The following is a 23,880-nucleotide window of genomic DNA, read 5'->3' as shown; positions in this document are numbered from 1 at the left end:
GTTGCTCACAACATCACTAGAGATGAGCGGTGTTCGACTCGAACTGTTCGCCAATCTCAAATTCGAGTTGGGCGGTGTCGAGTAGTTCGACAAACTCGAACGATTTGCAAAAAATTCGGCTGTTCGAGGTTATGTTCGATAACTGTTCGTGCACCAAAAGCGTAACTGGATTTTTTTCACAGTAATACTGTTAATCAATGTTAATAGACAGTTTCAGCGTAGAGTAGGCGGGGGGAGGGGCAGGGGATGGATCACTGCAGAAATAATGCTGATCTCCATTTTTTTTTTTTTTCACACATTTACAGTGGGGCGGTGCAGTCTGTCAGCCTATCAGCAGCGCACACACGCAGCGAAGTGCTTTTTTTTCACACTAGCAAGGGCATGTGTCATTGACTGTGTATGTCACATGTCCTTGCCCTATAAGACCCAGCCATTTTCCTCGTCGCCACCATTTTCTCACTGCTGCAGCTGAGTGTTAGACGGCACCGCTGCTGCTGTGGGCGCTATGCAGTATAACTGTGTGAATTGAGAGCGAATTTTCAGTTACATAGAGAGATAGGATTAGGGAGTAGGGACTAGTTCTAATTGCAGCCCCTTTGAGGGCTAGGTTACAGCAGTTCATAGCACTTTTTGCCAGGCAGGTCTGTGCCAGTGCTGTGCAAGTGTTTTTCAAAGCATTTGGCGAAATGTAGCTCAGCCAATCCTTTTGGGCCTGTAGCAGTGTCTGTTAGTCATTGGAGTAGCCTATCTGTGTTGCAAGCTACACCACCTGTGTATCTAATACCAATTTTTTACTGCATCTAAGCCAGCCAAACCTTTTAGGCCTGTAGCAGTGTCTGGTAGTCAGTGGAGTAGCCCATCTGAAGCAAGCTACACCACCTGTGTATCCAATAACAATTTTTTACTGCATCTAACCCAGTAAATCCTTTTGGACATAGTAGCAGTGTCTCGTAGTCAGCGGAGTAGCCCACCTGTGAAGGAAGCTACACCGCCTGTGTATCTAATTCAAATTTTTTACTGCATCTAACCAAGGAAATCTTTTTGGGCCTAGTAGCAGTGTCTGGTAGTCAGCGGAGTATCCCACCTGTGAAGGAAGCTACACCACCTGTGTATCTAATTCTAATTTTTTACTGCATTTAACCCAGTAAATACTTTTGGGCATAGTAGCAGTGTCTCGTAGTCAGCGGAGTAGCCCACCTGTGAAGGAAGCTACACCGCCTGTGTATCTAATTCTAATTTTTTTACTGCATCTAACCCAGGAAATCCTTTTGGGCCTAGTAGCAGTGTCTCGTAGTCATTGGAGTAGCCCACCTGTGAAGCAAGCTACACTGCCTGTGTATCTAATAAAATTGTTTTACTTCATCTAACCCAGCCAATCCTTTTGGGCTAGTGCCACAGTTTGGCCACTCAGCTCTGCTCGGTTTCCATCCATCGTTTTTTGTGCAAACAACTACAGAGTTGCCAATTAGTTAACCACCAAAATGAGTAGCAAAAGGTCTGCTGCTGGTGGAAAGGGGTATAGGTGTGTTGGAAAGGGAAAAAAAGGTTGTGTCCGTGGAGTAGGTGGTAAAGCAACAGTAACATCTGCAGAAGAAAGACCATCTTCCAGCCCAAATAAGATGTCTACTTCTTTTCATGGACAATGTGATATGATCCCTTTCTTACGGACACGCCCATCGCTACAAATTCCAGATGAGGCACAAAAACAGCAGGTGCTTCAACGGATATCAAGTGCTCCTTCAAATGGGCACTCCTCCACCTCAACTTCAACATCACAAATACTCCTGTCCTCAGAGGTGTCACCCCAATTGCACTTGCTTCCTCACAGCTCCCAAGTCTCCAGCTGCCCATCTGAGTATGGGGTAACACAGATGGTTGAGTCTGCAGAGCTGTTTACTCATACTATAGCCTGAGAATCAGAGGTCTTCTCCAGCGCTTCTGTGAATCCAGAAGTGGAAATGATCTGCACTGATGCCCAGAATGTTTATGAGTCGGATCCAGGCCCAGATGAAGAAGGTTCTGAGCATAATGTAGACCCTCATTCCCAAACTGTAACTCCTGTTGGTGGAGACAATGAGGAAGATGATGATGAGACTCAGATACCTGATTGGAGCGACAACTTGACTTTTCGGTCAGGGCAGGAAGAGGTTGGCTCTGAGGATGACGGGTGTGAGAACACACAGGTTGATGATGACGAGGTTGGAGATCTCACTAACTGTCAACCCACAGTCAGCCAGTCGATGAGGTCAGCAGAGGAGGTGGAGGAGGATGCTCTGACGACGAGGTTAGGTTCGGCCTTCCTGGACAGAGACGGAGTACTGGAAGCACATCAACAACTGCATCCTCAACCACAACTCTGCCTCTGACCACAAGTCGTGGTGGCTCTTCAGATCGCATGGGCTCTAAGCCTTGCATAGCCTAGGCAATTTTTGAGATCGCAAAGGATGACCCAACTCATGTTATCTGTAACATTTGTCACCAAAAGCTAAGTAGAGGCCAAAAAATCCATAGTTTGAGTACTTCATGCATGAACCGTCACATGGACATGAAGAATAAGTTGCAGAGGGAATCTCACTGTGCTACAAAGTGGCCTGGCGGGCCGGGCCAACCACCGTCTGCACCATCTTGTGCTTCCGCGGCCTCTTCATCCTCTGTGACTGGGGGGACAGCAGTCACACATGTTTTTGGATGCAGACCTGCCACCTCTTTACCCGCAACATCCAGTGTGATTGGCAGGTCGTCAGTTCATTTGGAAGTGGAAACACCTGCTTGTGTTGAGCGCTCTCCGACATCGAGAGCACCACCTTTGGATCAAGGCAACATAACATGTCCGCCTGCATCTTCCTCACAGACTGGCAGTTTGCCGGGGACACCATACTCAACCCTGTCTAAGCACAACAGCCTGCCCTCGGTCCTTCAGATGTGGATAAGTAAAATACCATTTCCTCCTAGCCATGACAAAGCTAAGAGGTTGAATTTCATCATCTGCAAGCTGTTGGCTACAGAAATGCTGCCTTTCTGCCTGGTGGACACAGAGGATTTTCGAGACCTTATGTCGGTCGCAGTGCCCCAGTACCAGATGCCCAGTCGCCACTACTTCTCAAAGAAAGCTGTGCCTGTGCTACACCAGCATGTCGCACACAACATCACCGCTTCCTTGAGAAACTCTGTTTTTGACAGGGTGCATTTCACCACAGACACTTGGATGAGTAGGCATGGACAGGGGCGTTACATGTCGCTGACTGGGCACTGGGTAACTATGGTCACAGCAGGACAAGGGGCTGCTGTCCAAGTCTTGCGGTCCCCACGAGTTGTGCGTCAATCCTCTTTATTTAGATGTTCCTTCACTGCTTCTGCCTCCTCAACCTCCTCTCGGTCCTCCACCTGCACCCAAAGCCTGTCTGGTCATGCCACCCACGTTCTAACTGCGCAGAAGGAATCCTGCATACCTCCTTACTATGCTGGCAGCAGGGCTCAATGGTATCAGGCGGTTTTTACTTTGAAATGTCTGGGAAATGTGAGTCATACAGCTGAGGAGTTGTGGTCAGCTCTGGAGACCGAGTTTCATGAATGGTTGTCTCCATTGAACCTGCAGCCAGGGAAGACCGTGTGCGACAATGCTGCAAACCTGGGTGCGGTCCTTCGCCGGGGCAATGTCACAAACGTGCCTTGTATGGCTCACGTGTTGAACCTGGTTGTCCAGCAATTTTTAGCCCACTATCCCGGACTAGATGGCCTTCTGCAGAGGGCACGGTCGCTGTGTGCTCACTTCCGCCATTCGCATCCCGCAGCTCAACGACTTACATCTCTACAGAAGTCTTTCGGCCTGCCAGTTCACTGACTGAAATGCGATGTGATAACACGATGGAATTCAAATCTGCACATGTTGCAGCGACTGTGGCAGCACCGACAAGCCCTAGCGCAATACGTTAAGACGTATAGCCTGGGCCAACGAGATCCAGAGGTGGGGCAAATCACGCTGCAGGAATGGTCTCAGATCAAGGAGCTATGCACCCTTCTGCACAGTTTTGAAATGGCGACGAAGATGTTTAGTGCTGACGATGCCATTATCAGCATGACTATTCCGGTCATCTACATGCTGGAGCTCACTTTAAACAGTTTTCGGAGTCAGGTGGTGGAACAAAAGGAGGGGGAGGAAGTAAAGGAGGAGTCGTATGCGGAAGGGATAACATCTCCAAGGTCCAGACGGTCGGCAGCACCAAGGCGGCAGGAATGGGAGGGTGGGGGAGAGGGATTAACGAGGGCGAATGATAGCAGCCAAACTGTTGAGGAAGGTGCAGGAGCCGAGGAAGAAGTGGAGGATGAACTGGCGATGGGCATGGAAGACTCAACAGATGAGGGAGACCTTGATCACATTTCTGTTGTGCGAGGTTGGGGGGAGAGGGCAGAGGAAGGAAGCATGATTCTTACCTCGCCAACAACACAACAAGGACTTGGTCCTCCTGGATGCGCAAGACACATGAACGCCTTCTTGCTGCACTACCTGCAACATGACCCTCGGATTGTCAGAATTCGAAGTAATCCCTACTACTGGGTTGCCGCACTCTTAGATCCCCGGTACAAAAGTAAGTTTGCCGAAATAATTCCTGCCATAGAAAGGGATTCACTCATGCAGGAGTATCAGCAGAGGCTTTTACAGAATCTTACATCTGCTTTTCCACAAAACACCAGTGGTGCACGTAGTGAATCTCACAGTTCTAACTTGCCAACCGTGGGACTGTCGAGTCTTCATCACTCAAACCTTAACAGTAACACCATATCTGCTGGTAACAGCAATTTTGTGGAATCGTTTCACCAATTTTTTAGACCATCCTTTGCAAGGCCACAGGAGACAAGAAGTCTGACACATAGTCAACGCCTAGAGAGGACGGTACAGGAGTATCTCCAAGTGAACATCGAAGCCATGACTGTGTCACTGGACCCTTGCTCATTTTGGGCTACCAATCTGGAAAAATGGCCTGAACTCGCCACTCACGCCTTGGAGATCTTGTCGGGCCCCGCAGCCAGCGTTCTCTCTGAACGTGTGTTCAGCGCTGCTGGTGGTGTGCTGACAGATAAGCGCACGCGGCTGCCACTGAGAATGTAGACAGACTCACGTTCATAAAGATGAACAAATCATGGATCCGCAAGAACTTTTCTACCCCTGTTTCATCCTGGGGAGACTAAAAGCTTGAGGATTTTGGAAAATCACCTCACCAACCATTTTAAGCAACTCTGGGGCAATTGATGCCACTTAAATGGTGTCTGTGTCCAAATTTTTGGAAATAATGGAGACTCTTTTTGGAGTCCCCTTGCTGTGTTTTACATGACTTTGGCATCGTCAATTCCAGGTGGGTTGGGGGGCTCCACCCCCCCTTTTAACCGTAAGAAACTACATACACTATGGCTTGGGGTAAAACAGATGGTTGAGTCTGCAGAGCTGTTTACTCATACTATAGCCCGAGAATCAGAGGTCAGCTCCAGAGCTTCAGTGTCTGCTAGTCAGCGTAGTAGCCCAGCTGTGAAGCAAGCTACACCACCTGTTTATCTAATAACAATTTTTTACTGCATCTAACCCAGCCAATCATTTTGGGCTAGTAGCAGTGTCTCGTAGTCAGCGGAGTAGCCCATCTGAAGCAAGCTACACCACCTGTGTATCTAATAACAATTTTTTACTGCATCTAACCCAGGAAATCCTTTTGGGCTAGTAGCAGTGTCTCGTAGTCAGCGGAGTAGCCCATTTGAAGCAAGCTACACCGCCTTTGTATCTAATAACAATTTTTAACTGCTTCTTGCCCAGGCAATACTTTGGGCCTAGTAGCAGTGTCTGCTAGTCAGCAGAGTAGCCCAGCTGTTAAGCAAGCTACACCGCCTGTAGCTCTAATTACTAATTTTTAACTGAATCTAGCCCAGTCAATACTTTGGGCCTAGTAGCAGTGTCTGCTAGTCAGCGGAGTAGCCTGCTGTTAAGCAAGCTACACCACCTGTGCTTTGGACACTTAATTTTTTCAAAGGAAACGCTTCGGGCCCCCGGGACACACAGTCAAGAGCATCGGGGAGGCGCCCCAAGGCAAAGGGGCTGGGACTGGCGGTATCACGCCTTGCGGCGGACCACCAAGCTTGATCCTTATAAAAGCTTTTTAACTGCAGCAGCTTTAGTGGACTCTACTGGAGCTGGAACTCTTTTTTTATTATAAAAATACAAAACACATACAAAAAGCAAATATAACCACAAATACAAACATACAAGAAACAAAAAACCCCAACAAGACATAGCCCAAATCCAAAATCACAGAGTCCAGTGAAAATAACATGTACGGTAAGAAAAAGTCTCTCCCCCGGCTAGGGAAGACCTCAACTCGCCCCTCATAGCCACGACCCCTTCCATTCACCACATTCATACCTGCACATTCACACCTAACCCCCTAAGAAAAACAAACAAACAAAAAAAAAACACAAAAGACTGGCCCATCGCCCAAAGAAATAAGAGATAGGCCAACCTGGCCAAAAACTTAAACTTACTACTATGCACTCAGGAAAACCACTTTTTTCCCACCACCATTTTATCACCCAAGGTCCCACGATAGTCTGTGGCCTTATCACAGTAAGGTCCCACGAAAGTTTGTGGCCTTCATTAAATTCTTCACACATAAAGGGTCCTTTTTCCCGCATCCCGTAGGACGTCCATTTTCCCCAAACCCCTCCCCCCCTGAAACCGCCCACCCAACCTACACTAAACCCCCCCACATGCAAATTACACATACATATACATACAATACTCAACATAAATATACATGTACATACACTATATAACATAACTGTAACAATAAACACAAAATAACAATAGAACAATATACTTGAACAACTTTTAACTACTTACCATGACATAACAACTGACCAAAACCATGAACCAAAAGCCAGACCCAAGTTCAGTGCTTGCAAGCCCTATATTCGGGTCTCCAATAGCGTAAAACAAAAAACTACAATGTGAGGGGAGCAGCCCACCACCAGGAAACTGGAGACTACCGAGGCTCTCACCCTAATTTAACACACAACACCCTGTCCCTCCCTATTAAAGAAAAAGAAAAACCTGTCCCTACCGCCCTACCAATCTTTCCCTACCTGTCCCTCTCTGACCCTCACAACCAATATAATACTAACTACCTATCCCAGAAGACTGTCCCTGTCTGTCCTTCCCTGACCCTACACACCTATCTGACCCTACAAATAAATATAAAATATAGAAAGATACTAAACTCACCCTATCACAGACACACGTAACCTAACTCTCCCTAGGGCACAGTAAATGTGAACCCCCTCCATAGAAGGGAAGCCCTCCCTGCACCAAGCCTCTCATACTCCAGTGAGCGCACTTTTGCCAGGTCACCCAGGATGTTCCTAATCACCTCTTCCCAGGGGAGGGTTTTCTGCTGGGTGGACACTAAACACCCTGCGTTCCACGTGTAGAACCTAGTCACTAGGCTAACTAAGAAAACAGTGCCCCGATCTCAGCCACCAAGGGACCTGAATGCCCCATAGGCCCACTCCGCATAGGAAAGGCCTGCCAGCCTGGGCAAGCCAATGGAAGCACCCACCCTACTGTAGACCTCTGTATTAAAGGGACACCAAAGCAGGAAGTGCTCCATGCTTTTAAGCATGCCGCCACACTTCTCGCGGGGACAATCCCGGTCATCAGAGTTCCTGTACTTCAGGTTGTCCCTCACATACAGTCTCCCATGGAAGCAGCGCCAAGCCAAGTTCCAAAACTTCAAGGGGTTCCGCTTAGAGTTCAATAACCCAAGCCCTACCTCCAGATCCCAGGTTGGGCAATCCTTGAGTGCCAGGGGCTTCTGAAAGTGGGTCAACAGGACCCCATTGTCAAGTAACCTCCTGGACAAGGTCCTGATCTCCCACACTCCCTGACCCCACCGGCGGATCACCTTCAGAACCGGGGTAGCATAAGCCGGAAGATGCCCATGAGGCGTTCGAAGGTCCTTCACCTGCCCTATAGTCTCCCATTCCTGGAAGAAAAGCCGAAACCATCCCCTACAGGAGAATACCCACGGAGGAGCCCTCTATAACCAGAGGTTGGCGATGTTTGCCTTAATAAAGGTGTTTACAAGGAACACCACTGGGTTGACCATACCCAACCCTCCTAGTCTCCTCGTGCGGTACGTGACCTCCCTCTTGATTAGGTTCAGCGTATTCCCCCATAAAAGTTGGAAGAACAGGCTGTAGACCCATGTCCAAAGAGGCTCTGGCAAGATGCAGACGCTGCCCAGGTATATAAATAAATGGAGCAAAAAACCTTTGGCCAGGCTAACCCTTTCCCTCAGGGTCAAGGACTAACCCTTCCACTGATCCACCTTCTCGGCGGCGATCTTAAGTCTGCCCTCCCAATTTTGCTGGGGATAGTCCCCCGGGCCAAAACTGATGCCTAAAATTTTTGCTGTGGCATGCGGCCCTGGAAGGGTGTCCGGGAGATCAAAACTTGGATCTCCCCCTCCCAGCCAGAGACTCTCACACTTATCCCGGTTGATCATGGACCCGGATGCCACCGAGTAGTGCTTAACCTCAGACATGACCCAATCTGCCTCCCCTCTCGAGGATACAAAAAGGGAAACATCGTCGGCATATGCCACTAACCTCAAGGTGGCCTCTGGCTCCGCCTGGTCCAATCTGACTCCCACCAACGGTCCACGCTCCACCCTCCTTAGAAGGGGGTCGATCGCGAATACGTATAACAGTGGGCTCAGAGGACATCCCTGGCGGACACCAGAATTCACCTCATAAGGGTGTCCGACCCATCAGTTCACGAGCGGAAAAGTCTCTGCCCCATTGTATAACACTCTCAACCAATCAACAAACCTCCCGGGCAGACCGCACCTCAGAAGGACAGACCAGAGGTACTCATGGTTAACCCGGTCAAAGGCTTTCGCCTGGTCTAAGGACAGCAAGTACCCCTTCCAGTAACCTGCCATGCTCTGCTCCACTGCCTCCCGGACACATAGCACAGCACTAAATGTACTGCGGCCTGAAACTGAGCAGTGCTGGGCCCCCGAAAGGAGCCGGGGTGCAAATTTCACCAACCGATTAAAAAGCACCTTTGCCAGAACCTTTCGGTCCGTATTGAGAAGCCCTATGGGACACCAATTCTCAATACGGGACGAGTCTTTACCAAAGAGTCCCTAAAGGTCTTGAAAAACTCGGATGTTAAGCAATCCGGACCAGGCGACTTTTTGGGCCGAAGCCCATCAATCGCCCATCTAACTTCCTCTTCCCTGATTGCTTCTGCCAAAACATGAAGAGAGGGGTCATCCCCTGGCTCAGGGATGGTTTCAGCCTGGAAAGCCGACATCTCATCCCGATCAGGTTCCCTCCTCCCCAAGAGATGCGAGTAGAAGGATCTGACCACCTCCAGGATCCCTGATTTGGATCTGTTCAGGGACCCCGTACTGTCGATCAGTCCTGTTACCACCTTACAACTCACTGACATCCAGCAGTTCATGTAAGGGTCGGGCAAGCGGTACCTCCCGAAATCCCTCTCAAAAACCAAGGATGTGTGCCTATCATACTGGCACCCCTTGAGCAAGGTCTTCACTCTGGAGTTTTCCAGGAGGAGCTCCATGACCTTCTCTCTAGGCGGAGCTCCATGACCTTCTCTCTAGGCGGGCACGCTTCACTGCCCCTCCACCGAAGACGGACCACATTCCTCCTGGCCACCCCCTGCCCAGCTGTCGGGAGGGACCACACTGTTTCCCCCTCCCTTTTATCTTGGAAGGCGGCCTGGCCGTGCCTGTCAAGCCAAAAGGCCAGGTCCACCTCTCTTCCCTCTACTGTGATCGTCCGTTCTCCCTTCTTGAGGACCTCCAGAACATGACGTCACAAGTCACCGTCCCTGAGGTCCAGAGGCGAGGAAACCCCCCGTGAGGACCCGAGGCCCCCGCCACTACCCCCGCAAAGCTCCGGGGACCGGTGGCCGGGGGGGCAGATGGACCAGCCCCCTCCCCGTGCTCCCCGCAACCAACAGACACACCATTCACACACCCTACCGCAGACACATCCCCATTTGCATCCTCAGCCACCAGCATGTCCATACCCACACCATCCCCATTTGCATCCACAATCACCCCACTCACCTCTCTCCCACTCCCATGCGCACTGGGGTCGATGTGTTTTGTTTTTTGGGCACACTAACTATGCACTGCTTTATTTCACCCCTTCCACGTTACCAGTGCTGTTGGTATTGCCACCTGCAGGTGGCGTCTTCCCTGCCGGGGGGTTCTGTACACAGTGTGCTGCCGGCCCTTTAAGAACCACACTGCATGCCTTAAGCAGTGCAGCACCACTGCTCCCAGTATTCCTGGAGCTTCCTGCTATACTGGCAGGAAGAGAGTCACGCGTAGCTCCTCCCCCTGCACCTTCCAGCCCTACTGCAGCTTTCCTGGACACCTGCACTGCAGGAGCCCCTGCCCCAGGTAAGCCCCAAGACACAGGGGACCCCGACACACAGGCACCCGCAGCAGCCCCCACATTGGTGCTGACCGCAGGTGCGGTTCGTATGGCTCCAGGAGCGGCAGCGGCCACCGGCGCTAAGCCCCTCCCTCCGGGCATGGCCACACCCACATGGGCAGACCTGGCCCTGGAAGCCACGCCCCCTGCACCAGGCAGCACAGTGCGGCCCTCTGAGGCCACTCCCACATGGGCGGGGAACACCAGGGAGGCCACGCCCCCCTAAAACGGCTGCTACGGGACCCCCAAAGCTGACCCGGAGCTGGGTCTACTCTCAGGGGTCCTCGGTCCAGCGACACCAATTCCCGAAGGCACAGCAACCCCACCATCACTCCCTTGGCCACAGCAACTCCAGCGGCAGGCCCCAGGTTAGGCCACTCCCCCTCGGCGTCCACCAGCGGCGGAGCCCCCGGCGTCGACCCATTACTGGGCCCCTGCGTCGGGGGCCCCGACTTTGCCGCGGACCCCGCCAGGGGAGCGGGCCCCACCACCTTCTATTTATGAGCCTGCTCTGCCGGAGTCGCCGGCCACGCACCTTTTGCCTTGCCAGATGCCTTACTGGGTGCCTGGGTTCCCAAAGGTGATCCAGTTGTTTTAACGGTTCCGTGAGTGGGGGGCCCAGACACCTTCCCAGCACACGCCTCCGGAGATGCGGCCCCAGCTGCCGGTGTGCCGCCAGCAGTGAGGGTGGCAGTGGCAGTTACGCTCGCCGCCCTCCGCATGCCAGCAGGCACACCAGGTGCCAGGCCCATCCCCTCCCTCACAGGGGACCCAGCCTGAGCACCACCACAGGTTTTGCCCGCCCCCGGGCCGCCCTCCGTGCCATGCTCCATGTCAGACACATCCGACACACCACCTTCGCTACTACAAACAGAGGCGGCGCTCTGCGTGCCATGGCTTACATTTTCCCCGCTCCCTCGCTGCGGACCCACAACAGAGCCCGAGCCGGGGTGGGTAGCGGGTGCCGCATAACGGGACCGGGGGGCCCCAGAGAGGGGGACATACACAAACTTATGTGCCACAGATGTTTTTTGCTTTTTCTTTACTTTCTTCCTCTTCGTCCCCCTCCTGGTTGCCTCGCAGATCTCGTCCCCGAACATCAGCTGGTTAAAACGTACCGGGGACTCGATCTGACTGATCTGCTTCATGACGAGGCAACCTCCCTTGCAGCTACTACCGCCCTCCTCATCCTCCTCTTCGCTCCCGCTGCCCTCTGAAGGGCCAGAATCAGACGGGAGTGTCATCTGCTCAGGGGCTATCCCGCTATGCGATGCCTGGAGATCACTTACCAGGCCACCAGATGGCGGGTAGGGCGTGACCTCCTCCTCACAGTCCTCTTTCTCCTCCTCATCCTCCACCAACGCCACCTGGCTGGAGCTCCGTGACCCCTCCAGAGATCCACCGGCCATAGCTCTGAACCGGTCATCATTCTCGAGTTTCTCCCGGAATGGCCCGCTGCCGGCCAGGATGGTACACCGCCAGCTCTCCACCTCCTGAATGATTTCCTTGATGTTCCTGACCGCGGCGGATAGCTCAGGCTTTTTGCTGCTAGAGGTCCTTTCGGACCTCTCCTGAGCTACCCTCAACTCCCCCCAGAGGGATTTTAGCTTCCTAGAGGCATCCTCATACTCACAGAGGTGCGCATGGATGCGGGAGCTATAGCTGACCGTGGACTCCGTCACCACCTTGGTGACCCAATCAAGGGGCACCGCTGAATCATCCCTGCTCGTACTCAGCCTACCTCGGCCGTAGCCTCGGGGGTCCCTCTGGTCTTCATGCCGGACCCCTTGCCTTTTCCGGACCTGGTCCCTTGCCTTTTCCGGATGGTATTCCCGCCCCCCCCCTGCCGGCTTGGACCGGGGGACAGGAGCCGGAGGCCAATCCAAGAACAAGCCTGCTTTCCTTGGAAGGGGGCAGACAAAAAGTCCCAGATGGAAAAATAAAACCTCCCTTCCCAGGAGCTCTCTCCACACCCCAAACACAGCAGCACACGGCAGGCTCCGCCTCTTCCTGCTATCGCAGCTGCTATCAGCAGACTTGCCCTCCAATAGATCCTTGTAAAAGGATTTAAAGTGTACTCATTCAAATTACAGAGCCAATTTAAATTACAGAGCTTAGACCTGCCTCCACCGCGGGGGGTCTCGACCCACCAGCGGACAGGCACCAGTATTGGGAGAGGGGGGCTGGCCGTCAGGGTCCACCGCGGCTCTGGCACAAACCCGGTGACACGGAGGTCGCACGGGCAGGAACAGCCTGGCCATGTCGGCTTCGCACTCCAGCGTAGTAGCTCTGCCCGCTCGCGCCCGTAACCTCAAAGGGATTCGCAAGCGACTTTTCTTCCCAGGGCTATTCCCCACCCAGCAGGAACGTGGGGGAGCTCAGGTCGGCCTTCCACCGTACTCCCTTACCTCCCTTGCCCTCTTTCCTTCTTCCGCTCTCCATCTAACCCCTCGGCTCTGTGGTGTCCGCTCTCCCTCCAGCTCTCTCCTTCTCACAGGTGGACTACCGCGTGTATTCACACTGTGGCGAATCTTTTGGGCCCAGGCATAAGAAGTCGTCGAGGTAAAGGATAATATGTGCCCCCTTAGAAACGTCCATGACGACCCTTTCGAGGATGCAACTAAATGCCTCAAATAGTGAGCAGGATATGGAGCACCCCATGGGCAAACAGCGATCTACATAGTATGTGTGATGCCTCAGTTCTCGAAAAAGCCCCTTTTAGTTTTGAGCTTACCCTGGGTGTTGGGGGACTCGGTGTCGGGCCCTGTGACGAAGAGATGGGATGTAGCCGTGGCCCGGACCGGACCCGTGCTCAGGGCCATCACATGAAAAGGCAGATGTTGCGGGCTCGTCCGGGTTGAGTGGCTTATTTTAACGACTACGCCACCTGTGGTGCCTGGTGAAGGGTTACCAGCGCCGCTACAGTCCACCGAGTCCCGGTGTCGTGGCAGCCAAAGTTCTCACTGCTCCCCACAGGCGGAGCAAGGCCTCAGGGCAGGCAAACAGGAAAGAGAGGGGGTAGTAGTGCGGGGAGTATGGGCACCACATCGCTTGGTATGGCGCGTAATGAACAGTCCGGAGGCCATAGGGGTGAACTTCCAAGGCTTTACTCCTTCGAGATGACAGCGGGAAGGCGACTCCCTGCTCCCCACGGAGTCCTGCGGCCACCAGGGACGAGGGTCCGACTACCTCCAAGAAAGTCCAGTGCTCGGTAGCGACCCTACACCAAAGTGTTTTGGCACTACAGACTTCACCCTTTCCCGTCTGTGCGTGTGTAGATAGGCCGGGTCTCCCTCTGAGCTCCTCTCAGGACTAGGGCACGGGTGGCAATTCCTCTCCATCCGATGCCCGGTGGGATCCTCAGGGCCTAACTGGGCTTTCCCGTCCAGGACATAGAGTCCCAGGTCGGGTGTCGGGGGCCGGTACCCCTCTTGCAGCCAGAATCCCTCTGAATAGATCAGGTAGGCGAGGACAGGTGGTGTACTCCGCTCCGTCTGCTTCCTCCCCGGGACCCATTTGCTGGGGAGCCACACTCTAAAGCTCCCAGGCCTTCTTGATCCTGGTCCTCGGCCGGGTTGAGACATTCCTTGTCTGCAACCTACCTCTCGTCCCAAGGCCAGGGTACGAGGGCTGTGTCCCTTACCGGCGCAGGCCCACACAGGATCTGTGCTCCTGGAGGGAGGTCACATTACACACAGTATTTTGACAGCACAGAGACAGCCGACAGACTAGCAAAGGCTAGACAAAGGTCCAGAGAAGAACCAAGATCAAAGATGGCATACTATTAAATATGAATTCTAAAGTGCAATTAACTTGTAAGTCCTCCACCCTCACCCACTAACTGGTTCCTACCACTTTGTGTTCCCCAGTCTCCCTGTAACCAGGGGAGCAGCACCTAGTGCACATTAGCTCCCTCTGGTGGAGAAGTGTGGTGTTGGATGCAAAAGGCTAGGTCTCAACCATCACACTGGCCTTACCTCAGAGGAGGAACACTACACTCCATTAAAGAAGTGCAGCACCCCTGTGGCGTTCGAACCCTCAGGGGCGCCACATATGCTCCTTCCCAGAAGCAGCCCAATAGGCAGACACTATTCGGAGGCACAGGTAGTAAGTAACCAGAACGCCCCCTCAATGTCTGTTTTGGCCATTAGGGTGACCCTTCCCAACTTCTTGACGCGCCTGATTGCCTTGTCAAAGGAGGTACAGTATATACTACTGTACTTGGTTCCACGTCGATGTTGTCATTTACTGACCTGCCCCTTGGATATGACAAATGGCGGATAAATCCAAATGTATTGGGTTCCGTTTTTGGCACGAATCCCAACGGGGATACCACTACGTCTTGTAAGGAAAGTGTTAGAACTCTCCTGTTAGGTTTTTTTTAGTTTGCTGGTCACATGACCATTTTTGCCTATTTAATCCAGCTCTGCCCTCCTGGCCTTGCTGGACTTCATTGTATTTACTACTCTTGAGCTAGCTTGGTGCTCTGTTACCGTTCTGTGTTAGTTTTGCTAGGTCTTCTGACCTCTATGCTTTTTGTTGTGTGTTTGTCTTTGACTGCTACTATTTCTGCTAGGAGGTGTCCAACTTATCCCAGTCCCTAGTTCTTGTAGGGATCCCTCCCTCACATCTATAGGTCTTCGTACAGACTAGCCGAGGACTTTAGCGGGTCTGATCGCAGGATCAGGTTCCCCGTTACATCGTAGGGATCTAGTTTAGTTATATTGTAGGGACAGATCTCCTGTCTTTCCTTAGTTCCTGTAGCAGATCATAACAGTAAGTCCAGCCTAAAAAAGAAAATAATAATTTTTTCTAAGGAAAGACCTCCAGTTTTCCATCATGGTCTCGGTTCAAGATTTGGCTCAACGCCTGCAGGGACTCTCTCTGGAGGTGGACAAGCTCCAACAACACGTGAGTAGCTGTTCTGGAGCACATTTTGTGGAACCAAAGGTACGTCTGCCTGATCTATTTTTTGGCGAACAACAAGATTTTTTTTCTTTTAAAAATGCTTGTTTATTGTATTTTCGTTTGAGACCCGGATCCTCTGGTGATGAATCACAGCGCATAGGGTTCATAATGTCACTTTTGCGCAAAGATCCTCAGGGATGGGCCTTTTCTCTCTCCAACCTAGTGATCCGTGCTTTAGATCAGTGGATAGTTTTTTTTTCTGCTTTGGGTTTGTTGTACGATGATCCTGATCGTGTCTCATCTGCTGAGTCTGAATTGAGACATCTGAGGTAGGGATCAGGTAATGTGGAAAAATATTGTTCTCACTTCCGTCGGTGGTCTTCCCAGGTAGGGTAGAACGATTAAGCTTTGAAAAGCTTGTTTCTTGCAGGGCTTGGTGAAAGGGTTAAGGATTTACTGATTGCTTATCCCACACCTGGAAACTTGCAGGAGGCAATGCAATTAGCTATACGGGTGGACAGGAGACTGCGTGCAAGGGTTAATGAGAGCAAATCCTCTGCTATGTCAGCTCCGAGTCCTGAGAGGGTCTGTGCTGACAAAGGAGAGCCGATGGAGATTGGGGCGATGGCACACCGCTCTCAGGAAAAAGACAGCAGGCTTTCTGAAGGTTTGTGCTTCTATTGCGGAAATTCTGGTCATTTTATTAAGAACTGTGTGCTTCGTATGAAGAAAGAAAAAAAAAATGGTCAGTCATGCAGGAATAGCCTGTTTAAATTCTAAGGGAGTATTCCTATCTGCTACTACCGCTGCTCAGGAAGAATTAATTGAATTTCGGGTTTTTGTGGATTGCGGTTCTACTCTGAATGTGATTGATGGGGGATTCTTGGAAAAACTTAAATTAAAACCTAAAACTTTGTCATCCCCTATTACTGTGGTTTCTGTTGATGGCTCTCCCTTGAAGAGTGTTACTCATAAGGTCTGTGAATTTCCCATCACTATTAATGGTATTCATCAAGAGAATTTGGATTTGGTAGTATTAAATAATTTGCCTTCTCCAGTAATATTGGGGTTGCCCTGGTTAAAATTGCACAATCCTGAACTGGATTGGTCTACCAATGAAATTAAGTCCTGGAGCCCTAAGTGTTATGACAAGTGTTGTAACGGGCGCATTGCTGCTGTGGATAAAGGGGAATTACCTGTACCTATTCAGGATTTTTGGAGAGTTTTTTCTGAGGAGGAGTCACAAATTTTGCCTCCCCATAGAGACTATGATTGTACCATTGAATTTGTCCCTGGAGCGACTCTTCCTAAAAGTCGTTTATTTAATCTTACTATTCCTGAGAGAAAGGCTTTGGAGGAATACATACAGACAAGCTTGGCAGCCGGTCACATTAGGCCTTCCAAGTCTCCTGTGGCTGTTGGTTTTTTTTTGTTAAAAAAAAAGATGGCGGGTTACATCCTTGTCTGGACTTTCGTGAGATTAATAAAATTACTGTACGCAATCCTTACCCACTGCCATTGATTCCTGATTTATTTAACCAGTTAGTGGGGGCCAAGTGGTTCTCTAAAATTGATCTCCGGGGGGCATACAATTTGTTGCGCATGAAGGAGGGTGATGAATGGAAGACTGCTTTTAACACTCCTGTGGGTCATTTTGAGAATCTGGTTATGCCTTTTGGTCTTACCAATGCTCCAGCATTTTTTCAGAATCTTATTAATGACATCCTTAGACCTTTAATCGGCAAAAATGTGGTTGTGTATTTGGATGACATTCTGATTTATTCGCCTGATCTGGAGTCTCATTGGCAGAGCGTACGTGAGGTTTTACAGTTATTAATGGACAATTAGCTTTTTGCTAAGCTAGAGAAATGTGAGTTCGCTGTACAGAGAATTAGTTTTTTGGGTTACATTATCTCCAGTGAAAGATTTGAGATGGATCCGGTTAAAGTTCAAGCTGTGCAGGAATGGCCTAGGCCTATTGGTTTGAAATCGATACAGAGGTTTTTGGGTTTCGCCAATTATTACAGAAAATTCATAAAAAATGTTTCTATTATTGTCAAACCACTGACCGATCTCACCAGGAAAGGTGCTAATGCGGTTCAGTGGACTTCTGAGGCCATTGAGGCTTTTGTGCTTCTTAAGGAGAGGTTCACCTCTGCTCCCATCCTTATTCAGCCTGATGTGACTAAGCCGTTTTTGGCTGAGGTTGATGCTTCCTCTGTGGGGGTCGGTGCGGTGTTGTCTCAGGAAAATAAGAATGGAATACATCCCTGTGCCTTTTTTTCAAAAAAATTTTCTGAGACTGAACTTAATTACGATATTGGTAATCGGGAATTGCTGGCTATTAAACTCGCATTTGAACACTGGCGTCACCTCTTGGAAGGTGCTGAATTTCCCATTCAAGTTTCCACTGATCATAAAAATCTGATCTATCTTGATGCTGCCAAGTGCTTGAATGCCAGTCAGGCTAGGTGGGCACTTTTTTTCTCGCGGTTTAATTTTTCCGTTACTTACATCCCGGGTACCAAGAATGTTAAAGCGGATGCTTTGTCTCGCAGCTTTTCTCCCATGGTCAGTGCTGAGGAGGAAGAGGAGAGCATTTTACAAGAAGGTGTTGTGATTGCTGCTTTGGACTCCGTTTTGGAGGATGAGATTCTTAAAGCTCAGGAGAATGCCCCATCTAACACTCCCCATGGGAGGTTGTTTGTGCCTAGGACCTTTAGAAGAAATTTGTTTGTTGAGTGTCATGAGTCTCGGTTGGCAGGTCATCCAGGAATTTCTGAGACCAAGAGACTTGTGGGTCGCAGTTTTTGGTGGCCTGGATGGCAGAAGGAAGTCATTAAGTGGGTGCGTCAATGTACTGTGTGCTAGATCCAAGTCTTCGCATGCTCCTGCTGCGGGGTTGCTTTGCCCTCTGGAGGTTCCTAGTGCACCTTGGACACATCTGGCTATGGACTTTATTACTGACCTTCCCCCCTCTGAAGGTTTCACGGTCATCTGGGTAGTCGTGGACCGTTTTAGCAAGATGTGTCACTTGGTTCCCTTCATCAAACTGCCTTGCGCTAAGACACTCGCTAAGGCCTTTGTCAAGGAAATTGTCAGACTACATGGTGTTCCTACTGACATTGTTTCTGATAGGGGACCTCAGTTCGTGGCTCGTTTTTGGCGTGCCTTTTGTGACAGGTTGGGAGTTCATTTGTCGTTTTCATCCGGATATCATCCTGAGTCTAATGGCCAGACAGAAAGGAAGAACCAGGATGTTGAGCAGTTCTTGCGTTGTTTTGTGGCAGACAATCAAGAGGGGTGGTCTGAGTTTCTGCCACTTGCTGAATTTGCTCTTAACAACCATACATCCTCTTCTGCTGGGTGTTCGCCTTTTTTTTGTTGTTCTGGGAGACATCCGTCTTTTGGGTCATTCTCCAAATTGGTATCGGCTGTGCCTGAGGAGGAGAGTTTTTCCGGTGATTTGGAGAGAGTTTGGACGGATGTACGTGGTAATCTTCAGGAGGCTAACAAAAAATCTAAGAGGTACTTTGATAGGAAAGGGCAAGAGGTTTTGTTTGTTGTTGGTGACATGGTTTGGTTGTCCTCTAAGAATCTGCGATTGAGGATTCCTTCTAAAAAATTGGGTCCCAAGTTCGAAGGGCCCTTTAAGGTGCTTCAGATAGTTAACCAATCTGCTGTTAGGTTGGAGGTTCCTACCTCCTGGAAGATTAACCCGGTGTTTCATGTTTCTTTGTTGAAAAGAGCTGACGTGTCGGATGATGACGCCTCTGCCACTGTTCCTCCAGTGGTGGAGGACGGGGAATATGAAATTTCCCGCATCCTAAATTCTAGACGGTATAGAGGGAGTTTGCAGTATCTCGTCGCTTGGAAGGGTTTCGGACCTGAGGATAACTCATGGGTGAGGGCGGATGATGTTTCTGCTTCCAGACTTGTCAGAGCGTTTCACAGGAGGTTTCCTGATAAGCCTGGGCCTAGGGGATCGGGAGGATCCTCTTAGAAGAGGGGGTACTGTTAGAACTCTCCTGTTAGGTTTTTTATAGTTTGCTGGTCACATGAACATTTTTGCCTATTTAATCCGGCTCCGCCCTCCTGGCCTTGCTGGACTTCATTGTATTTACTACTCTTGAGCTAGCTTGGTGCTCTGTTACCATTCTCTGTTAGTTTTGCTAGGTCTTCTGACCTCTATGCTTTTTGTTGTGTGTTTGTCTTTGACTGCTACTATTTCTGCTAGGAGGTGTCCAACTTATCCCAGTCCCTAGTTCTTGTAAGGATCCCTCCCTCACATCTATAGGTCTTCGTACAGACTAGCCGAGGACTTTAGCGGGTCTGATCGCAGGGTCAGGTTCCCCGTTACATCGTAGGGATCTAGTTTAGTTATATTGTAGGGACAGATCTCCTGTCTTTCCTTAGTTCCTGTAGCAGATCATAACAGAAAGTGTTCTGAATGGAACCGCCATTCTACCTAAAGATATTTATTTTTTAAATTTTATTGTCACGACGTCTGGGTGTTGGTAGGCTGATTTTAGATTTTTACTCTAGCCTTTCTTGATTTTAGAAGGGCATGACATGCCTATATCTGTGTCTCCTCCTCCTTTTACTCCTCCACCTCTTTTCTTTTCACATGACTATATGTACTTGTCACTTTTCCATGTGTTAGTTGTGTCTTCTGAGCAGTTTGTCAGCTTTTGGACACCTTTGAAGTTGTTTTCTATGTTTTTTCTATGTGCTTCTATGTGTTCTTGTTTGCCTTCCATTGGTTTTAACGGTGTTTGACGGTTTTCGACGAACCATTCGACGAACCGTTTGGCAAACATGCCGGTGTTCGACGAACCAAACCGAACCTGAACACTACGGGGGTGGCTCAACACTAAACATCACCCATTCCTTGAAAAAATCTATGTCCACCAGGGTGCATTTCACCACTGACACCTGGACGAGTAAGCATGGCCAGGGTCGTTACATCTTGCTGACTGGGCACTGAGTGACTGGTGGCTGTGGGGACAGGTGGGGAATGGACTTCTCCACAAGTCTTTAATTCTCCAAGGCTTGCTGGACAAACCTATGTATCTAACACTTCCTCCATTGCTTCTGCCTCCTCGACCTGCGTCCTCAAACTCTCCCTTAACGAGACACGCTTTACAACAGTGCTGAGAGATGAAGAGAATAATGATCCCCTCTCTATTGTCAGTAGTTGGCAGGAAGGGACAGAGGAAGCAAGCTTGAGTGTTGCCCAGCCACCAACACACCATGGACTTGGACCTCATGGAAGCACTCGATAGATGAGCATCTTCTTGCTGCACTATCTGCAACATGATGCCCGTATTGTAAGGGTTAGAAATAGTGCTGACTACTGGGTTGCCACTTTGTTAGAGCCACTGTACAAGAGGAAATTTTCCAGATGCTTACCCCTCTTGGAAAGGAACATGCGCATATTGGAGTATCGAAACACGCTAGTAGACAATCTTAAGAGTGATGCACACAGTGTGCATCGAAGTTCTAGACTTTCAACCCCAGGATCGTTGAGCCGTCAACGCAAAAACATTAGCAACAGCACCAGTGTAAGAGGCAGCAATTTCTGTGAGTCATTTCACACATTTTTTAGACCAGCTCGGGCACCAGTAGAACAGAGGACAAGTCTGACACATAATTAATGACTGGAGAGGATGTTACAGGAGTATCTCGAGCTCAATATCAATGCCATCAGGGGAGGGTTGGATGCTTTTGCATGTTGGTCTTCAAAAATGGAAGAGTAGCCTGAGCTCTCCTGTCATGCCTTGGAGGCTTTGTCATGCCCAGCAGCCAGAGTTCTCTCAGAACATGTCTTCAGCACTGCTGGTGGTGTCTTCACGCATAAGCACATCTGGCTGTCCCCTTAAAGTATAGACCACCAAACTTTTATCAACGTGAACAAGTCATGGATCTCCAAGGACTTTTGCACCTCTAGTTGATGGTGTAGTTTTTAGTGTGCTGCATTGATCTTGCATTATCGCAGTCTGTGACACCTTTCTCATGGCTTCTGTGCCTGGGGAAACTCCAAGTGGGGGCTCCATGTGGTGAGTTGCCTGTAGTGGAAGGGGTGTCAGAGCTCGATTATACTATTTCTACTCTGAGGAAACTGATGCCAATTTAGTGGTGTGTGGCAATAATTTTTAGAAATGGGGAGACTCCAAGTTGGGTCTCCATCTGTTGGGTTGCCTCTAGTGGAAGGGTTGTCAGAGCCCCAATTAAACTATTTCTACTTGGGTCTCCTTCATATGTGTTGCCTGAAGCAGAAGGGCAACTTACTTTCAGTCAATTACCTATGTTACTATCCTTAAGTTTTTCTACCAATAGTAGTTTACGAAACTGTTGTTTGTGCCACTCAAGTGTGGCTGAGCAGAAAAGCAGTTTGAGATGTTGCATGAGGTATCAGGGCTCCCAGCACAGCAGGCCAAGACCACACACTCACCCACCTCATCTTAATTTGAACTTAAATTCAAATTTATATGGCTCAGTCCACAAACAAATTCTCCAATGCATCGCATCCGCATGTAATCCCCAGTAACCTTTATTTATCCCTACAAACATCAAAAAAATTTTGTTTTAAATGTATGTCACCTAGTGTTGAGCCACCCCCGTAGTGTTCGAGTTCGGTTCTGTTCGTCGAACTGTTCGTCGAACACCTTCGAACACCGTTAAATCCAATGGCAGGCAAACAAAAACACATAGAAACACATAGAAAACACCTTCAAAGGTGTCCAAAAGCTGACAAACTGCTCAGAAGACACAACTAACACATGGAAAAGTGACAAGTACATATAGTCATGCGAAAAGAAAAGAGGTGGAGGAGTAAAAGGAGGGGGAGACACAAATATAGGCATGTCATGCCCTTCTAAAATCCAAAAAGTGGGAAGCCGACACGTTCAGTCCACTCCTGCCCGTGCCACCTCCGTGTCGCCGGGTTTGTGCCAGAGCCGCGGTGAACCCTGACGGCCAGCCCCCCTCTCCCAATACTGGTGCCTGTCCGCTGGTGGGTCGAGCGAGCCCCCCTGTGGTGGAGGCAGCTCTAAGCTTTTTAATTTAAATTGTCTCTCTAATTTGAATGAATACACTTTAAATCCATTTACAAGGATCTATTGGAGGGCAAGTCTCATGCCAGCAGCCGCGTAATTCCAGCTCCAGTAGCGTCCACTAAAGCTGCTGCAGTTAAAAAGCTTTTATAAGGATCGAGCTTGGCTGTCCACCGCAAGGCATCCTACTGCCAGTCCCAGCCCCTATGCCTTGGGGTGCCTCCTGATGCTCTTCACTGAGTATCCCGTGGTCCCGAAGCATTTCCTTTGAAAAAATTAAGTGTCCAAACTACAGGTGGTGTAGCTTGCTTAACAGCCGGGATAATCCGCTGACTAGCAGACACTGCTACTAGGCACAAAGTATTTCCTGGGCTAGATGCAGTTAAAAATTTGTAATTAGATACTCTCGTTGGATGCTGAGAAAGCATTCCATAAAGTCTCCTGGCACGCCATATATGATTCTCTTAAAAAGCTTGGGGTAGGGGTCTAGGGGACCCTTTTATAGCCAAAATCATGGCCCTGTATCACAATACGTCACCTAGGCTGAAGATAAATGGAACTGTAGCACCCTGAGGGCACGGTTGCTACAGAGGTATTGCACCTCACCCAGAGGTGTGATATCTCACTCTCAGGTAAGGATGGAGTGTGGATCAGGACCCGACACCTGCATGCATTACACCACATTGCCGTGGGGCAGGGCGACCAATATGCCTCTGAGATGGGCAAGACAGTCCCTGTCCCTGGCTGGAGTGGGGGGAGTGAACACTGAGGAAGGGGAACCCTGTAGTGCAGGAGCAGGGAGGAAGCAGTTCCTGGGTGCATTGAGAAGGGAGTATAAAAGGTGGGCACCATCTTAGTTCAGTGCAGAGAAGTCTGAGCAGAAGTGGCAGGGAGCAGGGGCTCTGCATGAGCTCTGCTCCGGAGGCGGGACTAGTAACAGAGGCCCAGGCCTGGAAGAGGGAGAAGGAAGGAAGAGGAGCGGAGAAGGCTCCAGGAACGAGGAATGAAGGGATCCCAGGGGTGCGGACGGGCGAGTCGCCACCGCACGCCCGAATCCACCTGCGTGGAGGGGTCAGGCCAAAGGGGGACACCGGTCCCCGAAACTAGTGGAGGCAGAAAACGACCCTCAGCTAGAAACCGGAGGCTCTGACATTTTATGTGGCGCAGCCCCTCGCTACACCCGCTAGGAAGGCACCACATAGGGTCAGGGAAACTGGCGCCAAGTTTACCAAGAGGAGGCCCGAGGCAGCCGGACAGAAGGGTTGGTAAGAAAGGCCAGACAAAGGACACACAAAGGGGGTCCTGTGAAGCGCTCCAAAGTTATCTGGGAGTTGTCTGAGCCCCTCACCTGGTGAGCACAGTACGACGTGGGCAGCTGTTACCTGCAGACGTGGTCTGGATAATA

The sequence above is a fragment of the Phyllobates terribilis genome, unplaced genomic scaffold (genome assembly GCF_046119375.1).
Source record: "Phyllobates terribilis strain yellow unplaced genomic scaffold, ASM4611937v1 Scaffold_1__5_contigs__length_1240528914, whole genome shotgun sequence".
NCBI classification, from domain to species: domain Eukaryota; kingdom Metazoa; phylum Chordata; class Amphibia; order Anura; family Dendrobatidae; genus Phyllobates; species Phyllobates terribilis.
The sequence above is the reverse complement of the archived record's forward strand: the minus strand, read 5'-3'. Positions refer to the sequence as shown.